At 37.4% G+C, this 23,349-nt stretch overlaps 1 pseudogene across 1 annotated transcript in view; it reads right to left on the bottom strand.

Annotated features, from left to right (window-relative positions):
- The window catches only part of LOC309628808 (ras-related protein Rab-28 pseudogene), a 457,231-nt pseudogene extending 435,184 nt beyond the window's left edge, over window positions 1-22,047 (bottom strand). Inside the window, exon 1 of the transcript XR_014249476.1 lies at window positions 12,692-22,047. The product of XR_014249476.1 is annotated as a ras-related protein Rab-28 pseudogene (transcript). The remainder of the gene's footprint in view (window positions 1-12,691) is intronic.
- Between the last annotated feature and the right edge of the window lie 1,302 nt (window positions 22,048-23,349).

Genomic DNA, 23,349 nt, shown 5'->3' on the forward strand with positions numbered 1-23,349 from the left:
GATAAAGAAACTAAGATTCAGTAAGCTTATGTGACTTGCCCATCTGGGTGATAGTATTGACAGTCAAATCCAGGTCCACTGTGTCACTTTGCCACAAATAAAAAGTCTTTGAGTTTATAAAGTGGGCTGCAAAGTCTGGGAGATAGGAGGAGAAAAATTAAATCTGCTACTAAATAAAACCTATATCTAGAATCCTTCATGTTGTGAGTGAAATGCAAGACCAAACAAACTGACTGATCTGGGGCAGTGGGACAGGCAGAGTTGGGAGAGGGAAGTTTATGGCATGAAGTGAGGGGAGAAAGAAAGGTGGGTTTCTCGGAGATGCAGATTCGACATGAATGTGGTCTTGAGTATTTCAATTCCATTTGAAGGGATTCTGCTATGAGGTAGGGAGACAGGAAAACAGGAGAGACCATAAGATGTGCTGAGATTGAGAGTATGGTTGGTCACCACATTGAGTCAATACCTGAAGCTGTCCCTCATGCAGTAGAAACAGGGAGACAGAAGTCATTGGGTGTGGTTCTGGGAGGCACCACATTTTATCTGCAACACAATCCTATTGTCCTCTCTTTGTCCCCCATCTGGAGCCCAGCTTTCTATCAAAGGTGGCAGAGGCTTCCTAGGAGGAAACCCATCAACTGCAAAGGGGTTATGTTTCTTCTTGGATTCTCTGGGTTAGTGCTTCCAGGGGCAGGTAGCCAGGAAGAGTTGCCACAAGCTATCAAAACAGGAGGAAGATGGTCGTCAAGAGAAACCCCAGAACATCAGTCTCATATAACCTCTATCTGCCAAACCATTTATCTTGGATGTTTCATAGGCACCTTACTTTCAACATGTCCCCAGCTGACCTCATTTTCTTCCCCTTTGCCCTGCTCTTTCTTGTCTTCATAATCATAGGCAATCATATCAAGGCATGCAATGCCCAAAACCATGGCATCATCCTGAACTCTTCCCTCTCCTTGTCTGAAATGTCACAGGTCCCTCCAGGCTTATCTCTTCAATCACTGGCTCACCTATTAACTCCTTTCATGCACACTGCCATTGCCCTGCATCATGTCCTCACCATATTTCATCTGGACCCTTCTAGCTGGTCCCATCCTTCTCATCCAGTTCCTTTTCAGTTCATCCCCCACATTACCCAGAGTGAACTTTCTACCACACATTCCTGTTTTTTTTTTGTTTTTTTTTTTTTTATAGCTAACATTTTTTGTTTTTTTTTTTTTTAGTACATTTATTTTTATTTATTTATTTATTTTTGGCTGTGTTGGGTCTTCGTTTCTGTGCGAGGGCTTTCTCCAGTTGTGGCAAGCGGGGGCCACTCTTCATCGCGGTGCGCGGGCCTCTCACTGTCGCGGCCTCTCTTGTTGCGGAGCACAGGCTCCAGACGCGCGCAGGCTCAGTAATTGTGGCTCACGGGTCTAGCTGCTCCGCGGCATGTGGGATCTTCCCAGACCAGGGCTCGAACCCGTGTCCCCTGCATTGGCAGGCAGATTCTCAACCACTGCGCCACCAGGGAAGCCCCACATTCCTGTTTTGATTAGCTCCTTGTGACCTACAGAATCAAACCCAAGCTCTTTAGCTACTCAGCATAGCACATAAGTCTCTCCAATATCTGGCCTTAGGTACTTCTTAATCCTTATCTTTTCCTACTCTCTGCTTTGAACTTTACTATTTAGCTATATGTAGCAGCTTGTGGTTCTCAGAACACACCGTACTGGCTAATGCCTTAGGTCTATGTTCATACCTGGATGCTTTTTCATGATTTACTGCCTTGCTAATTTAGTCATCCTCTCCAGTACATTAGTCATCTTCTTCTGCAGGAATCTTGAAGCAAAGATGAAGCTAAGTGCTGCCAACTCCTCCTTCACGTCTGTGCTCCAAATACAGACCTCATTATATCTCTAATTTAACACATTGAAATTATCTTTTTATGTGTCTGCTTTCCTCAGAAGATTATAGATTAGATTGCAGGGCCTGGGACTTGCTTAGTTTTGTATCCTCAGGTGCCTAAAATAACCCGGCACATGGTAGGCAGATAATAAGTGTTTATTAAACCAAATGAAAATTCTCTTATACTTGTCAAAGTTCACTCTTTGCATTCACCATACACACAGTACACACACTCCATAAACATACTTTGAGCTGGAAGGATATTTCTAGGCTAGAGGCCTGGGCAATACTTGTTACACCATCTAATTAGTAATCCTCAACTTCTTATTGTTTAAAAAGAAGCAGACGGAGGTGTTCTTTTTAGAAATACCTTTTTTAAAGTGTGCAAACAAAATTTGGGGGACTAATGTCTAAATCACTATAAGAGGATATGCTGAAGTTATTTCTTTGTTAAATTATCACCTGCAAATTATCTCAACAGTGGACCTCCAGGGAACATCATTTTGAGGTCACTCCATATTTCCTTGTTTCTTTTTCCTTGTTCACCTCAAAAAGCTAATTTGAGCCATACCACATTGCAGACTAAATGTCAAGTCTGTGGGCTAGGCTTGAGGTCTTTAACAATCTGGGAAAATGTTTTTTCTGAACTTTCAGTGGACTAATTTACATCATTTAGGCCTGTTGATAAGGCCCAAGAGCCTTTTGGACTGAGTTTTAAGAGCTTACAAAGTGGATGACTTACAGCCATCATGCTTTCCTTGATATCAAGTGTAGTTGAAAAATGGATGTTTTCTCTTGCAAAAATAGACTGTTTGCACACTATGATACTGGAGGAAATGAATTTTGTACAGTTTATGCTGCAGGCACAGGTATAAGGTGTTTTTTTCCATTTTATTTAGAAAGATTGTCTTTTTGCCAATCTACATGTAGGCTTTCAATTGGTTTCTTAATAGGTGTGAAATTATATCAAATAATGATTATACACCCAGAGAGCAGTGAGTGCCCTGAGTATATGTGGACCCAATAAATGTTGGTTGTTGACAGTGCAATGTTTTTAACCCTCTCATTACAGTGAGTGGAAAGTCACTGGAGTTGGAAGACCTCATTTCTAGCCTTGGCTCTATAGCTAATAAGCTTTGTACCCTTAGAAAAGCCAGCTCTATTCTCTGGGCCTCAGTTTTTTCATCTGTAAAATGCAAGGTTTGAACTTTATGGCCTAAAACTGTCTCTCTGGTTATAAAATTTTATATTTGATAATAAAATATTAAAAGTTTTAATGCTTGGATGATGGATTTTTTTTTTATCATTTTTATTTTTCTACTTTTCTGTATTTTCCAATTTTTCTCAGTATTTTTTACTGGCTTGTTCTAGAAAGCAAAAATAATTATGGAATTACATTTCTTCTATGAAAAAATTTAAATAACATTATTTAAAAATCATTATATATGCCATGGTACCAATACATAAATTATCCCATTTAATTATCACATCTACACTGAGAGTTAGAGATTATCATCCCCACTTATGATAAGGAACTTAAGGCACAGAGAGATGAAATAACTTTCCCATCACAACTAGTTAAGTTACAGAATCAGGATGCTAAGCTCTACATAAAAATTCCTAGTAGACTATGCTGCTTCTGTTTAAAACATTTTAAGAAAATGACAATTCCTTATACATATTTTAAAATAAAATATACACAGAACTGGAGAATAAGGACTGGTCTAAGGAAGTTAGCTGGACTATTAAGGACAGTGCTAAAATAGGCTTTGATTAAAACACTCTAGGGTATTTTCTGTTTTCTAGTGGTCGAATTTGAAAAAATTAGCAATATCATAGCTGGCTGAAAGTACATTTGCCATCTGTTGTTAAAATCTCCATCTTCTGGCTGTCCTTTTCGAATCAAGTAGTGTATGCAGGTCTCATCCTTAGTGATGTATGCTGTGCTTTCTATGAGCCACCGATCTGCCATCAATCCAGCTTCTCTACTAGCTGTTACCCAGCATCAGTGACAGATTTCAAGCAAAATTCTACAGACTTGGCCTACTACCAGTTCACGCTGTCTAACTTTAATTGCTTCTTAATCCTTTCATTAATCTCCTGTTGATTCTCTAACACAGTCTGCAAAAGAGCTATTCCAAACCTTCACTCACTTCCAATGCAGGGTCCAATTCTTCCCTCTCATTCTGAAGTGGACAGCTTCCCTTCTTTAATCAAGAAGTTAAGAGACAATCCTGTGTGAGCTTTTTAAAATCTCCTCTCCACATTACATGTCCTTTTATCCTATTTTTTTTTTTTTTTTTTTTTTTTACAGTCTGAGAATAAAAATTGCCTTTCTTTAGGACTGACACTTCCACTTGAGCCCCAGGTGTCATGCCTTAAGCACCTATCCCTAGAGCATCATTAGTCTTTTTCTCTCTACTTCATCCTTACTTCCACCATGTTGAAATATACATTCCTTAACCCTGCACTCTGCATCACCCAATTTCCGTTAAATATCTCTTCTGTCTTTAACTTCCAAAAATTGTTCTATTTATCTGTATTTGTTATCTCCAAATTTGCACCATTCATCCCCTCTCCAATTCCTAACAATATTGATTTTGAAGTTCCATATTGTAGTGAAGCTACTCTCTCAAAAGGCCCCAGTGACTATTTTCCATTTTCTTATGAGATATAATGACCTTTAATAGTTCTTCTTTTTGACATTTCTTAAGCATTTGACTTGGTTTTTAATTCTTTTTTTTTTTTAATTTTATTTATTTATTTATTTATTTATTTATGGCTATGTTGGGTCTTCGTTTCTGTGCGAGGGCTTTCTCTAGTTGCGGCAAGCGGGGGCCACTCTTCATCGCGGTGCGCGGGCCTCTCACAATCGCGGCCTCCCTTGTTGCGGAGCACAGGCTCCAGACGCGCAGGCTCAGCAATTGTGGCTCACGGGCCTAGTTGCTCTGTGGCATGTGGGATCTTCCCAGACCAGGGCTCGAACCCATGTCCCCTGCATTGGCAGGCAGATTCTCAACCACTGCGCCACCAGGGAAGCCCCTTAATTCTTTTTTTTATGAGTTTTTTCCTCATTTCCAAGACTTTTTCATTCCATCCAAAAATAATTTTTATTCCTTCACTATTTTTCATTTTCCTCATGTCTTGAGTGATAGAAATAGCACCACCAGTGCCCCATTTACCCAAGTTTCTCTTCATTTGAATGCAAGCAACTATCAAACACCTATCTAATTGCACTGGTTTTCTATGCCTCATAACAAATTACCACACATTTAGCAGCTTAAAACAACATACATTTATCATTTCACATCTTCTCTTGGTTAGGACTCCAGGCCTGGCTTAACTGGGTCCTCTGCTTGGAGGTCTCATAAGTCTACAGTAAAGATACTGGCTGAGAGTGAGGTCTCATCTGAAGACTCAACTGGGAAATGATCCACGTCTGTGGTCCCACAGTTTGTTTTTATAATTCAGTTTTTTTTGGTAGTTTTAGAATTTATGGTGGCTTAGTTCTTCAGTGTCAGTGTGAAAGTGAATTTGCTAGGAGATCTTTTATCTATCTACCTATCTTAATCAAGAAAGTAGCATCCAGTCACTCTTAGCATATTCTTTTGGCTAGAGGCAAGTCATAGGTCCTGCCCACATGCAAAGAATAGGGATTACACAGGGCATAACACCAGAGGACTACTTAGAATTTAGTCTACCATATTGTTCTTTCTATAGCACTCAGGGGAGGGAAAGAAATATCTTTTATCCATGCTATAGGAGCAATTTTGGAGCCAAATTGGATAAACATACGAAATACACAAAAGAGGCTTTAGTTTACTGTTGTGATCCTAGGAAGGGAATAAAACTGGGTTTAGAAAAACAGGTAAGAAGGAATAGTAGGAGGTGAGAATGAGCCAAAGAGGAACTGCCATAAACACTGTCTCCAAATGGTCTAATTCCGTGTTTAAGCTACCCGTAGGATTTTTGTTTTTTTGTTTGCTTTTAACACATCCAATCTATTACAGACCAAAACTTTTGTAAAAGTAAAAAACCGAAACAAAACCCAAAAAACTAAAAAAAAGAAATGAAAAATAAAACAAAAGCATATAAAATGAGTCCAATTTCTTTATATTTGATAAAAACAGATGTAAAATTACTGTTGCATTGCTATAAAACTTTCCAAATGCTTACTTTTAATATCTGTACTTATTCCATTGAGGACAGGTGACAGTTTGAGCAGTACACAGTGTGTGCAGTAAACACTCTGAGCAGAACTGTTCTAATGTATTCCCACAGCATATATTCTCCTGGGTATATAGTATTAATTCCCTTTTCTAGATCTAAGTCCGGATCTCTTTTCTTTTTTTTTTTGCTGGTTATGGAATTCTGGGTAGACAGTGGTTTTAAAAATTTTTTAAATTTATTTATTTTTGGCTGCATTGGGTCTTCGTTGCTGTGCGTGGGCTTTCTCTAGTTGAGGTGAGCGGGGACTACTCTTCGTTGAGGTGCGTGGGCTTCTCATTGCGGGGGCTTCTCCTGTTGTGGAGCACAGGCTCTAGGCGTGTGACTTCAGTAGTTGTAGCACGCAGGCTCAGTAGTTGTGGATCATGGGCTCTAGGGCGCAGGCTCAGTAGTTGGGGGCGCACAGGCTTAGTTGCTCCACGGCATGTGGGATCTTCCCGGACCAGGGCTCGAACCCATGTCCCCTGCATTGGCAGGCGGGTTCTTAACCACTGCGCCACCAGGGAAGCCCCCAGATCTCTTTTCTGAGCTGCTTTTGTTCATTCATTCATGAATGAATTATTGAGCAATTACTGTGGGTCAGGCACCACATAGGACTAGACAAAATGCTAAATAAATTGACGGCTTCTCTTTGCACACCTTTATCTCAGGATTCAAATGATCTCACACACAGCATGTCAAAGAATGAACTTACTATCCTACCTCTAGCCTACTACCCCTCCTGTATCTTTTAGTTTTACATTTGTCACTTCCACCCACAAGTTGCCAAAGTCAGAATGTTACTTATCTACTCCTTACTCCCTCATATTTTCTTTCCAAAATATCAAATCCATTTACATACATCTCCAGTGCTCCCACATTTGTTCACCCACCATTTCTCATTGGGACCTCTATATCAGTCTCCTGAGTGTTCTCCTTGACATCATTCTTGCTCCTCTCCATTTAATCACCACAGTACATTTAGGAGGATCTTTCTAAACTCTAAACCTCACTGTGTCACTGCTTTGCTTAAAACTCTCAGAGGTTCCTCATAGCTTAACAATGAACCTGAAAATTTATCAAGGTCTACATGTCCTTTATGGACTGATTATGTCTTCTTCTTTTGTCTCACTTCCTCTTTGAAGCTTTACTCAAGCCCGAGTGAATTATTTACAATTCTTAGGACTTGCCATACTGTCTCTTGCCTCAGGTCTTGGTGTTTGCTGCTTCTCCTCCCTTGACACGTCTTTCACATGTTCTTTTATCTGGGTATTTCTTTTGGCTTCAGCAATGAATCACCTTTTTCCAGAAAAACTTCCCTGCTGCATCCCCATTCCCTGTCTGTATCTACCTTTATCGGAGTGCTGTCAAATAGGGTTGTAATACAGAGAGGAGATGGCTGAAATATTTTCTCATTAGACTGAATACTTGAAGTTAGAAACTCTATCACATTTTCATTGATATTTTGAAATGGATAAATGGAAAGGATTCTAGAGAATGAGTAATTACACATATTTTGGGGACAAGCCCAACCCATATAATGGGGCCAAATTGGCCTGTCCTTCCTCTTCTGTTCTTTCTGTCACCGCCCCCCCCCCCCCCCCCCAGTTTAAGATCTTGTCATAGCATTTCTGGAGTAATACTACAATGGTCTAATTTCCTCCTGGACTCTACTCACTTCCTTGGAATCCATTTAAATGCCTTTTCTGAGGCTTTAACTCTGGATTCAGAGATAATCAAATAAATGTTTGGTTAAATACATTTATTTTTTCAACAACAACAAAAAATTTGAGCATCTACTCTGTGCCAGTCACTCTTCTTGATGCTTGGGCCACATCAGTGAACAAAATAGAAAAAAAAAACAGTAACTCATACTCTTGTGGAACTTACATTTCCTTTATTACGCTTCTTTTCATGAAATTTCACTTATTCTCTACAGCTCAAGTTATATAGATGCGGTAGCATGATACTAGTAGAGAAAGCCATGGTTCCCCATGCATTTGCAAATGTTATGTCCACTATCTTATATCAGTTATGTATCACCACAGCAATACACTGTAACTGTGAATAAACCGTCTCAAGCTTAGTGGCACAAAAGAATAAACTAGTATTATTGCTCATGAGTCTGAGTCTGAGTCACCTGGACAATTCGATCTGGCACATGGACTCTTTTGGCATTTCCTATTGACCAAAGCAAATTATAAGGCTAGTCCATATTCGTGGGGTAGAGAAATTGGTTCTACCATTGGAAGGGAGGAGGTGGTCACATTGCAAAAGGCATGAATAGGTGGTAAGGAATTGGGAACATTTTGGCAATCAATCTACCACTGTTTCTTTCTCTGCAGATTCAGCATCTGATAGAATGAATGCTTATACAGAGGTTTTTGCTTGCCAGTTATTTTACACAATTATCTTATTTCTGTATATATTTCCTAACTTTCTGTGATGCATAAAACTAAAAGATAAAACTAGGTTTCTGTGAGCTCCTTGAGGACAAGGAACATACCTAATCTGCCTCCTCATCTCCATGGCACATAGCACAGCACATTGTACAGAACAGACTATCAAAAACATTTGCTGAATCAGTTATTCACTGAATCACTTATATGAATCTGCAATAAAGAACAGAGGAGTGTCATGTTGAGATGTCCTTTCACATCTACTTGGCTTAAAAGGAACATGAAAACATTGTAACTTAAAGTGCTTTCCCCATATTATTTGGATAGCTGATATACTTCCCTATTTGATGGGGAAAAGAGCTGAAATACATTAAACTTGACTCACTAACAGTAATCTGGTGATTCTGAGAAGAAATAAGGATTGATTTCTTCAGATAGTTAAAATGCTGGCTAAAGAATAGCAACAAAACAAAACCAAAACTACCAGGAAGGGAAGCAGAGAGGCCAGAGGTCTTGTCCTATGCCACAGTCGAGTTAAACTAAGTAGAGCTAACCCATATAACCCTGTGCTTGGGGGAAGAGTGAAGGGGTGGTAAAAAAAATTTATCAAACACTTGCCTTAGGTGAACTAAGCTAAGGACGTTAATAAAGGTGAAACAAACCTTTCAGGAAAAGCATCTAAAATACTCTCACGAGGCCCTAACTATCTGGAGATAAGGTCCAGATTAAAAGATAAAATACAGGTAAATTAGAATTTGAGGGAATGTTATTACTAGAAAACTCTGATATTAATAAAAGAGGTTTTTTTTCTCATTTTTTCCAAGGATATTTTATTTAAATATATTCACTGAGAGAAAATGGAAAAAAAAAAAAAAAGAGGAAAGCTTTTTAGCTGTATTTGCTTTTTGCATTTGTAAATGTAACTGTCAACTTTGAAGAGTTGGAAGGAAATGAGATAGATATGTATGTTTTAAAAAAAGTAACTTTAGAAGAATTGGGGAGATGAATAATTTTTAGTTAGATTTTCGTTTATTAAAGAATATTCTATTTTTAAAGGATAGCCTATATTTTCTCATATTACTTTACAAGGGAAGATTGGGATTATTTAAATTAAATTTGAATTTTAAGACTTTTTTTAAAGCAATTCTTATTTATTTATTTACTTATTTTTGGCTGTGTTGCTGCATGCGGGCTTTCTCTAGTTGTGGTGAGCGAGGGCTGCTTTTTGTTGTGGTGCATGGGCTCCTCACTGAGGTGGCTTCCCTTGTTGCGGAGCATGGGCTCTAGTTGCTCAGGCTTCAGTAGTTGTGGCACATGGGCTCAGTAGTTGTGGCTTGCGGGCTGTACAGTGCAGTCTCAGTAGTTGTGGCTCATGGGCTTAGTTGCTCTGCGGCATGTGGGATCTTCCCCGACCAGGGCTTGAACCCATGTCTCCTGCATTGGCAGGTGGATTCTTAACCACTGCACCACCAGGGAAGTCCCTAAGACTTTGTTTTAAATGAAACCAACACCTAGGTATATTAAAAAAGGAGGTTAGAATCTCTTTCATGGGTAGTATAGTATAGTTATTACAGAGTATTAATTTAATCACAATAATCTGTAACATAGATGGAGTAAAGTGATAATATTGATGTAAACTATTGTATTCAAAGAAGTTCATCTTCCTTTTTTAATAGCATGGGCAGTCAGGTTTAGGTCTTACAATTCCAAATTTGTATTTTGCTCAAGCAATCCAGATCTTATTACATTAGGCAAACACTATTCAGGAGAACAGTGGATCATGTAAATACCTTTAATATTATTCATGAATTTTTACTCCCACAGTTGGTTGGAAATATGCTACAGATATTCTCTTATGAATGACCTTATTTAACTTCTGATATTGCATTTCTGCATTTTTTCATTACAATTTAAAGAGGCTCTGATATACTTCCCTGCTACAGATTTAGTGTTATTATGTTACCACTTTTTGCTCCAGTTTTCTTAACTATGTTCCTCCTCTGTATTTACCTTCCTGCTCTTTTTTCTCCATCCTTACAGGCCTCTTGGCACCAATTCATATCAGCATTCAGGGATGCAGGCTAAAGTTAATAAGTTTAGTGTTAGATAACACACAGACTTTAATGTGTGTGTGTGTGTGTGTGTGTGTGTGTGTGTGTGTTTATTTTTTAATCAGCCTGTAATTTATGACTACTTCACAGTGTGTCATCCCCTGGCAGAAATGAGACCAGTAATGAGGCCACACAGCTTTGCTAAGCACTACTGCTCATATGATATTTGTAGGTATATTATTATCTCAGAAGAATGAAAAAAGAATATACAACATCAAAAACTAGACAAAACTACTTTTGTACTTCACATATTAACATATTTCCTAATCCTTATAAATAAGTTTTCCACTTTAGTAAAATAATATTCAGTTAAGCTGAGCATACTTAGGCAATAGGGTTAGGAATTAGAGTAAAGATCTAAAAAACATGTAATGAGATGGATTTCCCTTTATAGTTCAGTTATCCACAATCACATTCACTCATGCCATTCATTCATTCATTTATTCAATAAATATTTATTGAGTAGCCACAATGTTCCAAGTACTGTTCTAAGCACTGGGGATGGAACAGTGAACATAAAACCTTTTTTTTTTTTTTTTATCTCTTGCAATTTATAATTTTAGTTGGGAGAAAAGAAATAGCAAATTGATCAGATGCTGATAAATGCTAAATGAAAGTAAATCAGGAGAGAGGCACACAATGACAGGTATGATTTTAGATAGTTTGGTCCTATCATTCCTGACAGATGATATTTGATCAGAGACCTGCATGAAATATAGGAGTGAACAATGTGATGTTCTGGAGGGAAGAGTGTGCTTCACAAAGCCATGTCCTTGGTGTGTTGAGAATGCCAGTTTGGCTGGAGAGAATGAGTGAGGGAAGAGTGGGAGGTGAGGTAGGATGGTGGGTGTGGAGGTTGGTGTAGACCTTGTAGAGGGTAGTGGGGGTCGGTCATGCTTAGCCCTCTGGGCCATGGAAAAGGTTCAGGATTTTAGAGAGTACATTTGAAGTCATGGGATAATTTTTGAGTAGAGGAATTTCCACCATGATTTTTTTATTTTAATTTTTTTTTTTTTTACCACTGCTAAGTGTGTAACTTAGTAACTTCAGTAGTATCAACTATATTCACATTGTTGTGCAACACATCTCTTGCAAAACTGAAATTGTATACCCATGGAATGAACAAAAACTCCCCATTTTCCTCTCCTATCAGCCCCTGGAAACCACTATTCTACTTCTTTTTTCTATGAGTTTGATTACTTTAGAACCTCATCTAAGTGGAATTATAGAGTATTTGCCATTTTGTGACATTTATTTCACTTTAAGATGATTTATATATACATATATATATTTTATGTTTTTGTATTTTTTCTTTCCTTTTTAAAGTATAGTTAATTTACAATGTTGTATTAGTTTCAAGTGTACAGCAAAGTGATTCAGTTATATATATATTCTTTTTCAGACTCTTTCCATTGTAGGTTATAACAAGATATTGAGTATAGTTTCCTGTGCTATACAGTAGGTCCTTGTTTACTTATTTTATATATAGTATTGTGTATCTCTTAATCCCAAACTCCTAATTTATCCACTCCCCCCCATCCCCTTTGGTAACCATAAGTTTGTTTTCTGTGTCTGTGAGTTTATTTCTGTTTTATAAATAACTTCATTTGTATCACTTTTTAACATTCCACATATAAGCGATATCATATGGTATTTGTCTTTCTACTTCACTTAATGTGATAATCTCTAGGTCCATCCATGTTGCTGCAAATGGCATTATTTTATTCTTTTTTTATAGCTGAGGAATATTCCATTGTATATATCTTCTTTATCCATTCATTTGTCAGTGGACATTTAGGTTGCTTCCATGTCTTGACTATTGTAAATAGTGCCACTGTGAACATTGGGGTGCATGTATCTTTTCAAATTAGAATTTTCTCTGAATATAGGCCCTGGAGTGCTAGATCATACGGCAGTGCTATTTTTAGTTTTTTAAGGAACCTCCATACTGTTCCCCATAGTGACTCTACCAATATACATTACCACCAACAGTGTAGGAGAGTTTCTTTTCCTCCACACCCTCTCCAGCATTTATTATTTGTAGACTTTTTAATGATGGCCATTCTGACTGGTGTGAATTGATACCTCATTGTAATTTTGATTTGCATTTCTCTAATAATTAGCGATTTTGAGCATCTTTTCATGTGCCCGCTGGCCATCTGTATGTCTTCTTTAGAGAGATGTTTATTTAGGTCTTCTGCCCATTTTTTGATTGGGTTGTATTTTTTTTGATGTTAAGCTGTCTGAGCTGTTTGTATATTTTGGAAATTAACCCCTTGTTGGTCACATCGTTTGCAAATATTTTCTCGCATTCTGAAGGTTGTCTTTTTGTTTGTTTATGGTTTCCTTTGCTGTGCAAAAACTTTTAAATTTAATTAGGTTCCATTTGTTTATTTTTGTTTTTATTTCCATTACTCTAGGAGATGGATCCAAAACAGTATTCTGCCTATGTTTTCCTCTAGGAGTTTTATAGTATCCGGTATCCCATTTAGGTCTTTAATTTATTTTGAATTTATTTTTGTATATGGTGTTAGAGGATGTTCTAATTTCATTCTTTTACATGTAGCTGTCCAGTTTTCCCAGCACCTTTTATTGAAGAGACTATCTTTTCTCCATTGTGTATTCTTGCCTCCTTTGTTGTAGATTAATTGACCATAAATGCATGGGTTTATTTCTGGGCTTTCTATCCTGTTCCGTTGATCTATATGTCTGTTTTGTGCTGTACCATACTGTTTTCATTACTGTAGCTTTGTAGTATTGTCTGAAGTCAAGGAGCATGATTCCTCCAGCTCTGTGCTTCTTTCTCAAGATTGTTTAGGGTATGCAGGGTCTTTTGTGTTTCCATAGAAATTAAAAATTTTTTTGTTACAGTTCTGTGACAAATGCCATTGATAATTTGATAGGGATTGCATTGAATCTGTAGATTGCCTTGGGTAGTATAGTCATTTTAACAATATTGATTCTTCCAATCCAAGAACACAGTATATCTTTCAATTTGTGTCATCTTCAATTTCTTTGAGATGATTTTTATATTTTTACTTAATTATTACATTATTTTTATGTTATGGCTTCTGTGTGAAAGGGATATAGACTAAGAGAGGGGCAGAGGTGGAAGCAGAGGTACAAATTTTGAGGCTATTGCGGTTCTATAGGCTTGAGATGACCATACCTTGAACATGGCTGTAGCAGTAGTGATGGTAACAAGTAGATAGACTCTGAATAGATTTTTAAGGTAAAGCCAATGGGATTTGCTGATATTTACACACATGTGACATGAGAGAAAGAGGAATAGGATATGATCATTATATAGTGAATTTTTGAATAACTTAATCATCAATCCTTTATCCATCATTGAGAGTAATAGTTGTAAAATCCCCTTAAATGCTACATGCCTTCTATAATATTGTGCTGGTGCTAAATCAGCCTATTTGATGGCTCAGGATTATTGTTTTGAGCTTGAGTTTTTATATAGGTGTGGATAGTATAAAACTTAAGGTGTGGGTATGTCAGAAAGATATGGAAATCTGCCAATAGCGAACATATCCATGTAGAAGAAAAGAATGTCTGATTTTGACAGCAAGTTGGCTCCACCCCACAAAATATTTTGGAATTTGTCTAGGTGCTATATTGTAAACTGCTTCCTCTGTCCTCCTTATAAGGTCTATGCATCATTATCTGAGTGTGATGAGTTTTTAGAAACTTGAGACCCAGTGAAGCTAGAGAAAGTGGGGAAAACAGAGGGAAGAATCCTACTTTCCTCTTGACTTTTAGGTTAATATAAGAGGCAAAAGGAAAAGAAGAATTCTATAGCCAGATTTTTTTTTGTTAAAATGTATAAGAATATTAAACATAACCATTGAGGAATATCTCTAAGTGCTTAAAAGCTATTGTTTATTATTTGAAACTATGCAATGAAAAACCAATTATATGAGGTTTGAGATTTTTAAAAAATCTGGTTATTTGTGGCATGCCACATTCTTTATGGGACCATAAGAGATGTAATGAAAGAGCACATGGCCTCAGGCTGTGCCTCTCTTCCTATATCATCATGTCCTGTATTTTCTTGATTGACAAGAAGAGACTCAGTGTGTGTTGGGGAGCTGTACGCTGGTCATGTGTACTTTTTTTTTTTTTTGTAATTTAAATAAATTTTTTTGCCGGAGAAAAACATCTGAACCTCAGGTACAGTTCACAATGATCCAACAATAGTCATAACTCATTCTGGGAGTACTCTTACACAGTTTGCAGGAGAAAGTCCACATGGAGCATCAGCTGAACGTTTATCAGAATTCACAAAGCCATCTAACCTGAGTATTACACAATACATAATGACCATGATATAATAAGAAAAATACAATATCAAATACTCACTACTTTGTGAGCTACAGCTAAAATGTAAAGAATTTAGGCTCTTTTTTAAAAAATGAAAAAAAACCATTTCTATTATAGCTTTATTTCAAGCATTTTCAGCTAGATACAGCTTTATATATTTTCACTCACAATAGACAGCAAAAGAATGCCTTCTTAAGTATCTGTAGATAAAGTATATTACTCGTTTAAATGTTTGCACTATGAAGCATACTTTGCCAGGTATGAGTTCAGATAAGAGTATGAAACTGTGCTGTGGCAAAATCCTGGCTGATGATCAAGACTTGGATAGTTTTCATATTTGTTTAAAAAAACTTACATCAGGGAAAAAAGAAGTGAGGACATAAAGAGAACCAACATTATTCTTTTTCAGTGAAGCAGTCTAATTCCAGAGAATGGGCTTTCCATTTTGAATTCAAAGTGTGTTGTCCCAAAGTTGAATTCTTTGCAGCTCAAGGAGCTGCCTACGGCTGAGGCAGCATGCAATGATGAAGCGAGTTGAGAGGAAAACGTTAACTGAACTACAGAGATGGTCACTGATAAAACAAATTCCTAGAGGTCCTCGGGCCCACACAGAGGCAAAGAGCAGCCAGAACTATCAATACAGAAGAAAAATGCGCTTACTGAACTGCACGCATAGAGCTTCTAGGAGGGTTAACAGTTCTTGGCATAGGTTCCTGGTTGTAGTTTACAATATCTTCCTTCACCACCCTCTGTGACTGTTCTATTTCTGCTTTGTTTAACTTAATTCCAAGGATTTCAGCAGCAACTTGCTGAAAACACAGGAAGACAGAGTCTCCTGTCTTTGCTGAGACAAAGTGGCTACTAAAACCATTTTCCTGGCAAAACCTTAAGTGTTTTTCAGGTTTTACCGTTTGCATATGCTCCAAATCAATTTTATTGCCCACCAAGGCAGCCATTGGCTGATTTTCTGATTCCTCCCTCACTTCTTCACCACAGAATACCAATCTTCTAAATTCTCAAAGCTTTGATAATTTGTAATATTATATACCAAGAGGATTCCCTGTGCTCCATACATAAATTTATCCAACAGCCTGCCTCCCATTGTCTGCCCTCCTACGTCCCAAACTTAAAGAGTAACATTCAAGTTTTCTGGCAACGTTATTCTTCTCAAAAAGAAATCCAGTCCTATAGTTTGTTTGTACTGTTTCCCAAAAGTTTCCTGAGCAAAACACGTAGCTAAGGAGGTCTGCCCTGAGGTGCCGCCCCACAGCACGACGATTCTCAGTTGCTGGTCCGTGCTCTCCTCTTCAGAGTCCGACATGGTGTCCCAGGAACCAGGCCCGCAGGAACTAGGCGTGCCTCCCCTCCCCTCCCTTCCCTTCCCACCCACCCCTACCCGAGGTAGGAGGAAGGGAATGGGGGGGTCTCTGGGGGCAGGGGAGAGGAGGAAGGGCGGCAGGGCGGGCAGCACCCCCTGCCCTGGTGGCTCAGCGGTCGCTGGAGGTATCCGGGGAGAATGGCTCGCCGAGTGTCATCTTGCCCACCTCCCTTCCCCCTGCGCCCATGTGTACTTTTTTTTGACCATTCTTAAAGCATGTCAGACAGAGTTTTGCAATTAGCTGAAAAGGCAAGCAATTCAGTTTCACTTTGCTGAACCCAATCTGTAGGATTGACAGCATGCCTTTAATAGATTCCTTCAGTAGATAATTAGCCCAGTTTAATGCAAGTACTGCATGAATTAACATTTGCACTTGAGTATGAACATTCAGGGCTACAGTGTTTTCTGCAGTGAGTTGTTTCCCTAGAATTTGCAGGCGTGCCTATTAGGTGCTTGTAACGTATTGATTAGTACGGAATGGCACCAATTAGAGGGTGTGGGAACATCCCTGGAGTCAGAGATGATATGCTTGTTGGTGATACTTAATGCTTTTTCCTGTAAACTCTAACCCAGACAACAGATAACCTGCTTCAGTTTCGATGTGAATTTTACTTTAAATTGCCAGGCAGAAAAGTACTAAGATTCCTGGCCTTTCCTGGAATTATGCCGTCTGTTCGCTTTTCCACTCTTTATGAGACTTTTCATTTGTAAGATTAACTCAAAAGATCATATGCTCTAGGTGTTATAAATAAATAATGGAACAAATAAAAGAATCATCAGGCCATTGAAACTTGCCTTTTGTAGTGATAAAAATTGCTTTGGCACAGCTTGCTAGTATATCAAATATTGATTCAAAATTTTATTTGCATTTATTGGGGAATTTCAAAGAACTTTACGCTATATTCAAAATCAGCTCTGAAAAAATAAAAGTTTAAATGTATGTACCATTAGGATAAACCTTGTCAGGGAACTTGGAGGTGGAGGGAGGGAGGGATTGGGTAACTTAGAATAAATCAAGTTAATGTCTCTGTATGTGGATTTAAAAGAAAAATTAAATTTTAATTGTTTTCTGAAAACTGAAAGAGGTTGTATAATATGGTGGTTAAGAGCATGAACTCTGAATCCAGAATGCCTGGGTATGGAGCAAGCTTTACCACTCGTTTACTAGCTGTGTGACCTTGGGTCAGTTACCTAACCTCTCAGTTCAGTCTGTCAATAGTATGATAACAGTAGTACCCACTTTATAAGGTTGTGAGGATTAAGGGAGTTTCATATATGTGAAGCACTTAGAGCAGTGCCTAGTACTATGTAAGCCCTATGTGTTTGCTCTTTATATTTGCTCATTTATATATATATACACACACACACGTATGTATGTGTATATATATATTTATACAGTATAGATATTTTGAAATGATCTTTTCTAAAGTATATAAAACATTGAATGTAAACTTTAAATATTTCAAATAGTTCTTACTTATAAGAGGTGACAACTATTCACAGTGGAGTAAACCTTGGATCTCCTTCCCTTCCAGGATTAGCAAGTTCCTGAGCCTTGTCCTCTGCTCCTGTGCCCTGTGCAAGATTGAAAATGCATTTTTTTGAAGTATAGTTGACTCACAATATTGCATTAGTTTCAGGTGTACAACATAGTGATTCTGAAGGTTAATGTTAGGTCTAGCTCACAGGTAGTATGTTCATGGTCTGGAAGGCAACCAGATGATTTGAAGTGTACCCTCTCCATGATTTTCAACGTTCCAACCATTCATTTTCGTAATGCAGCAAAGGTGCACATATAGATTGTGTATGAGTACCAGCTTCCAATCTGTGTGTTGTCCTATCCAGGGTTTAGGGATTTGGATCAAGAATTGGAAAGACTGTTGAAAACTTTCTGTCTGCTGTAATTGAAAATGCCCCCAGGCCTGCATCTCAGTAAGAGAAGACCCATGCTGCTGTCAATAAAAGTGAGAGGGAAAGTAGAACCCCTCTGTGGAAAAATAAGTGGATTCCCTACACAGCAGAAATGAAGAGTTGTGTTATTGCTGAGGTAATTTAGGAATAGCCTGAAGGCCACCTATTCTTTCTTTATGGAATTTTCTTTATGGGTTTTCTAAGTGTTACATAAATAAAAGTTGCTCAAATTGAGTTGGTGAGAGACCTCAGTTCTCAGAGTTCTAATGAACACTGTCTGCCAGTGAGAGCACAGGTGTCCTTCTTCTTATATGTTCTTCTAATTAAAGAATTCTCACTTTTTGAAACACTGCTTTTGCAGACATGAGAGCTGGGTGAGGCTGTGTTCCCAATACATCTAAGAGAATTGAAGGGTGCTTTCTGACCAATACAAATTACATTAAACGGAGTTTATCTGTGGCTTTTTAAATTGGGATTCATCAGATATAGTATAATTATACCTTTTTTTTCTTTAATAGTGCACAACGAATGCCAGTGTCTTGTATCTGTAGTGAAGTCATTCATTTTAACCAGCATACTGCACATTGTTAAATCTAAAACTCCTGCTCTTCAGTAAAAATAGTGCCATGTTATTCAAGTATTTGTTTATTTGGGGAGATTTCTTTTAGGGGGTTGAAACAATTGATTTTATACAGGAAGTGCTTCAGTTGAGATGAGTGCTGTGATAATAATACAGGATGAGTGCCATGGGGTATTCCAGAGGTTTTCTGTGAGAAAGGCACAGAAGGTACCCTCTGTGTGTGGTGGGGAGGGACAGGAAGGGGGACACTTTTAACTTGGTCTCAGATTGAAAATAACCACCCTATATGCATCAGTGTCAGGATTCTGGAGGATGCCTTTTGTCAGAGCCTGGTTAAAACTGATTTCCCACAGCATAGATAAGTAAGAATGAAGATTTGCTTTTCAAATATCTGTCAGATGAGATGAGAATGTCAGCATCACTTCTGCTCTTAAATTTTTCTCTTTAGTCTTATATGTGCAAACAGAAAGAGAAAACTTTCTGTCTCCCAAGTGTAAATCAGCTAGGATTTTTCTAGTTTCTTTCTCTTCTGACTTTAATTTTGCCATTTTGTAAATTGAATTTGTGAAATATAAAAACGACTAGCATTCTGTGAATTTCAAGAATTTCCTATAAGAATTAGGGCACTGCATATATTTTAAGAGCATGTTGTGATGTTGGAGGAAAAGTAGGAAATATATTATTAAAATAAAGAAAGATAGGGGATTCATAATCAGCTGATTTAAGATTTGGAATTTGTCAATGCTGCCTTATTGTGGGGGGAAAAAGACTGGGGAAAACTTGCAAAATTTTTATGTTGCTCTGCCTACTTCATTCAAATGCCAAGTTAAAGAGTAACCATATTTATAGGAAACTTAACTATAGCTGTACACTTCAGCATGATACTGCATTGAGTATTATAAGGGGATAATTCTCTTTTAAAAATGATGACTTTATGATTAAATTCCAACATGAAAAAATCCGAAAGTGTGATCAACAAAGGGAATCTAGAAAGTTGGAACAAATGAAGCCATCCGTTTATTTCTAACAAAAAGTATGTGCATTCTCCTCCTGCTGCTCCAGTTTCATTAACACTACGTGTGAGAACAGATACTATAACTGACAGCTAAATCTATTACTTAAGATTTTGTCTTTCATATGGGCGTGTGGGATGCGAGTTATGTGTTAGAAATTGTCATTATTGTTCTTAAGTGCATATTCCCCGATGTACAGCATTGCTTTCTAAGCTCTCATTTTCCCTTTTATTTTTCTCTCCCATTTATTTCTCAAGGTACATACTCATTAGTAAGTTAAAGTTGTTTTTCTTTTTTTTTTTTTTAATTTAAGGCAGAATGTGTACCTGAAAATATCTTTTCCCTAAGCCTATTTGAAAAGTTTTATGTATGAAACTTTGAGAAGTTTTACAAAGTATGAATGGCCCCTGAGTTGAAAATTATGTGAAAATGTTACAAAACAATATCCTCATTTCCTTCCTGATTGCTTCATGTGTTTCCCTGTAAAAGATGTAAATTTTGAACCAGGTATTTCTTCCAGACCTGAGACTAGGAGTACCTTGCATTATAGGGAACCTAGCAAGGTCATGTGTCACTAACATGTGGAAATCTGGTGGAGAACCTCAAACCTGAATGAGAAAAAACATGATGTCAAACAAATCAGCCTGCACATTTCAGGGTCAGAACTTATTATCTAGGTAACCTTGGTCAAGATACTCAACTTTTATGAAACACGGCTTTTTCTGTGATGTGGAGATGTTATACTACCCCTATTTCCTAAGATCGTTATTGCAGATTGAATGAAATGCCTTTGGCTAAGCGCTTTGCATAGTGACTGATCCATTACAGGTACTCAGCAAATGGTAGTTAGTCCCTTCTTTCCTCCCAAGGGAAAGAATTTGAACAAGGTTGCTGCTGGTGTCAGTACTCTTGTGTTTTCTAGCTTCTATTTTTCTTAATTAAAATTAAAAAAATTTTTCTTTTGTTTTTATGGGGAAACCGGAGAACCATTTTAAGTGAATGGCAACTTGACTATATTGTGGGTAGGAATACATACTGGTTCAACGTTTGGAATGATACTCTGGCAATATGTAGTAAGAGACTTAAAATCTATATCTTCTTCAAACTCCTTAAACTAAGGAATTAATCAGAGAAGTAAATAAATGTTCATATAGCATTGTTTATAATATTGAGGAGTTGGAAGCAAACTAACTATATTATTAGGGAATTAGTTAAAAATATTTAATGCATGTCCATAATGAAATATTTTGTGGCCATTAAAAATAATGTTGCGACATTCATAAAGTTATATGGAAAGATGATCATTATGTATTATTAAAAGAAAGAAATATATAACAAAACAATATTAGCCAAGTTAAAAGTATTTTCACAATTTAAATAAATATGTACGTACTAATGTTCTCAACTGACATCTCTAGATGGTGGACTTTGTTTCTATTTTGTATCTGTTGGTATTGTCTGAATTTTAAAAAACAGTAAGCAGGTGTGGCTTGTGTTTACTTAATTGAAATGATGTTCATTATTTAAAAAATTCTTTCATGAATGTATAAAATTACTAAGGTAGCACATGCTATTTGGAAATTCAAACTATAAAATATATAAAGTAAGAAATGAGAGTTAATGCCACCTCCCCTATATATTTAATTTATAAGCAGTAAAAAACACTAAAAATTTTCCCATTAATAAAAATAATCAGATCCTTACTAATCTAAATTGCTATCATGAGAGCAAGCAGCAGAAATAGAGCACAGTATAGCAAGTTTCCTCCTTAAATGGTTTGGTGGACAAAGCCAAGATATTCTGAGGAACCGTGACTGTCATTGTTAACTTTTTCCTGTGATATTTACCATTGTAACCTCATTTGATGCTTTAAATGAATTCAGAATAAAAAACCTGTTGCATTGGCAAACAAGAGCCTTTCCTAATATGTAGAACACACATGCCCGCCCATTGTGTGAAATTGCACTGACAAGATTCTATTGGAAGCTTGCTGTGCCACAGTAAGCTGAAATGTATGCCAATCTACCTAGACCAGACTGAACTCAGTGGTGCTATATGGAAAGGGTCTGCAGGAGATTTGGCTAAACACAGCCAGGAAATCACACCTGGTTTAAACATCCATAATCACAGTTAAGGTTGCTTTCTCTTAATTGACACAGAACCATCTGAAAGGTGTCTGTTATATAATCCTCCTGAAGAGCAAATTCTTCAAAGTACACATGGTAGGGAGCAACCTTAAAATAAAAAATAAAAATAAAAAACAAACCATGTTTATTTTTGTTCTTAGATTACAAAAATGGATCTCAAGGGATTTTAATCATGAAGGAACAGAAAATTACACTTTTTAGCAGCTTTGAGAAGTAAGATAATAGAAATTTCATCACTAGTTTCTTTGAGCAGGATGCAATCACTGTCAGTAAATGGTATTTTACCACATTATCCTAATAATTAGGTTTCACTCTCTTTGAGCCACCTTCACTTGAGGAGCATGAAAAATCTGTAGTATTCATAGGAAGCTGCCTAACAGGAGAATGGGGTCTTAGGGGCCCTCCATATCTTAACAAGGGAGATGGCAAGGGAACTGCTGAAGTCACCGAGCTTGGGATTTGCCTTTCCACCTTGCACAAGCTCCTCCACCTCTCTATTTGGAAAAGCGGGTTGACTTGTACCAGAAGTGGGGTTTGAACCCAAGAGGATGTAATTCATTGGATCTTAAGTCCAACACCTTAACCACTCAGGCATTCTGGTACCTGCTGCTCCTCCACCTCTCTAAACCTTGGCTTTCACGTCTGTGAAATGTGGATACGTTGTTGCTATAATATTTATTGAGCTCCTACTATATATCAGGCACTCCACTAAGTGTAAGAAAAGAAAGCAAATGCAACAACCATAGTCTTTATCCTCAAGGAATGTAACTGTGTCAAAAGGCAGCATTAGGCAGAGGTTATGGGGATCCTAAGTATAACTCCTTAGTTCATCACTCAGAGTTGTGAATGGGAAGAACTCAAGTACTTAAAGCATCAGTGTTTTATTTATCCTCTTTCGATGGAAGCTGTAAAATAACCAACAGTATAAGACAGCATGCTATCAGTGCTCCATTGTTTTGAATATAAGGACTTCTCATAAATTTTGTGATGCACCCAGCATGGTTTGGAATTGTAATAGAAATCTCAAGAAATGGGTTGTTGGGAAAATTAACTGCCCATAATCTCATTAAGTACTTAGTAACTTGCTCTCTGCCATGTTCTCTATTTTCTCATTGCAAAAATCTATTATATAGGTTAAGGTCAAAGAATCTCAAACATAGGAACTAAAAATAAATCCACCTACTTATGTAGAAGACCTCCCTAATATATAACATTTTTCATGATTAAAGTGTATAATATCTAGTTGAGCTAATATTTGTGAAGGATGTAAGGTCTGTCCCTAGTTTCTTTCTTTTTTTTTTTTTTTTTGGCATGTAAGTGTCCAGTTGTTTCAACACTATATGTTGAAAATACTATCTTTGTTCTATTGTACTTCCTCTGCT

Source organism: Balaenoptera borealis (assembly GCF_965194805.1).
Source record: "Balaenoptera borealis genome assembly, chromosome: 5".
In the NCBI taxonomy this organism is placed as follows: Eukaryota; Metazoa; Chordata; class Mammalia; order Artiodactyla; family Balaenopteridae; genus Balaenoptera; species Balaenoptera borealis.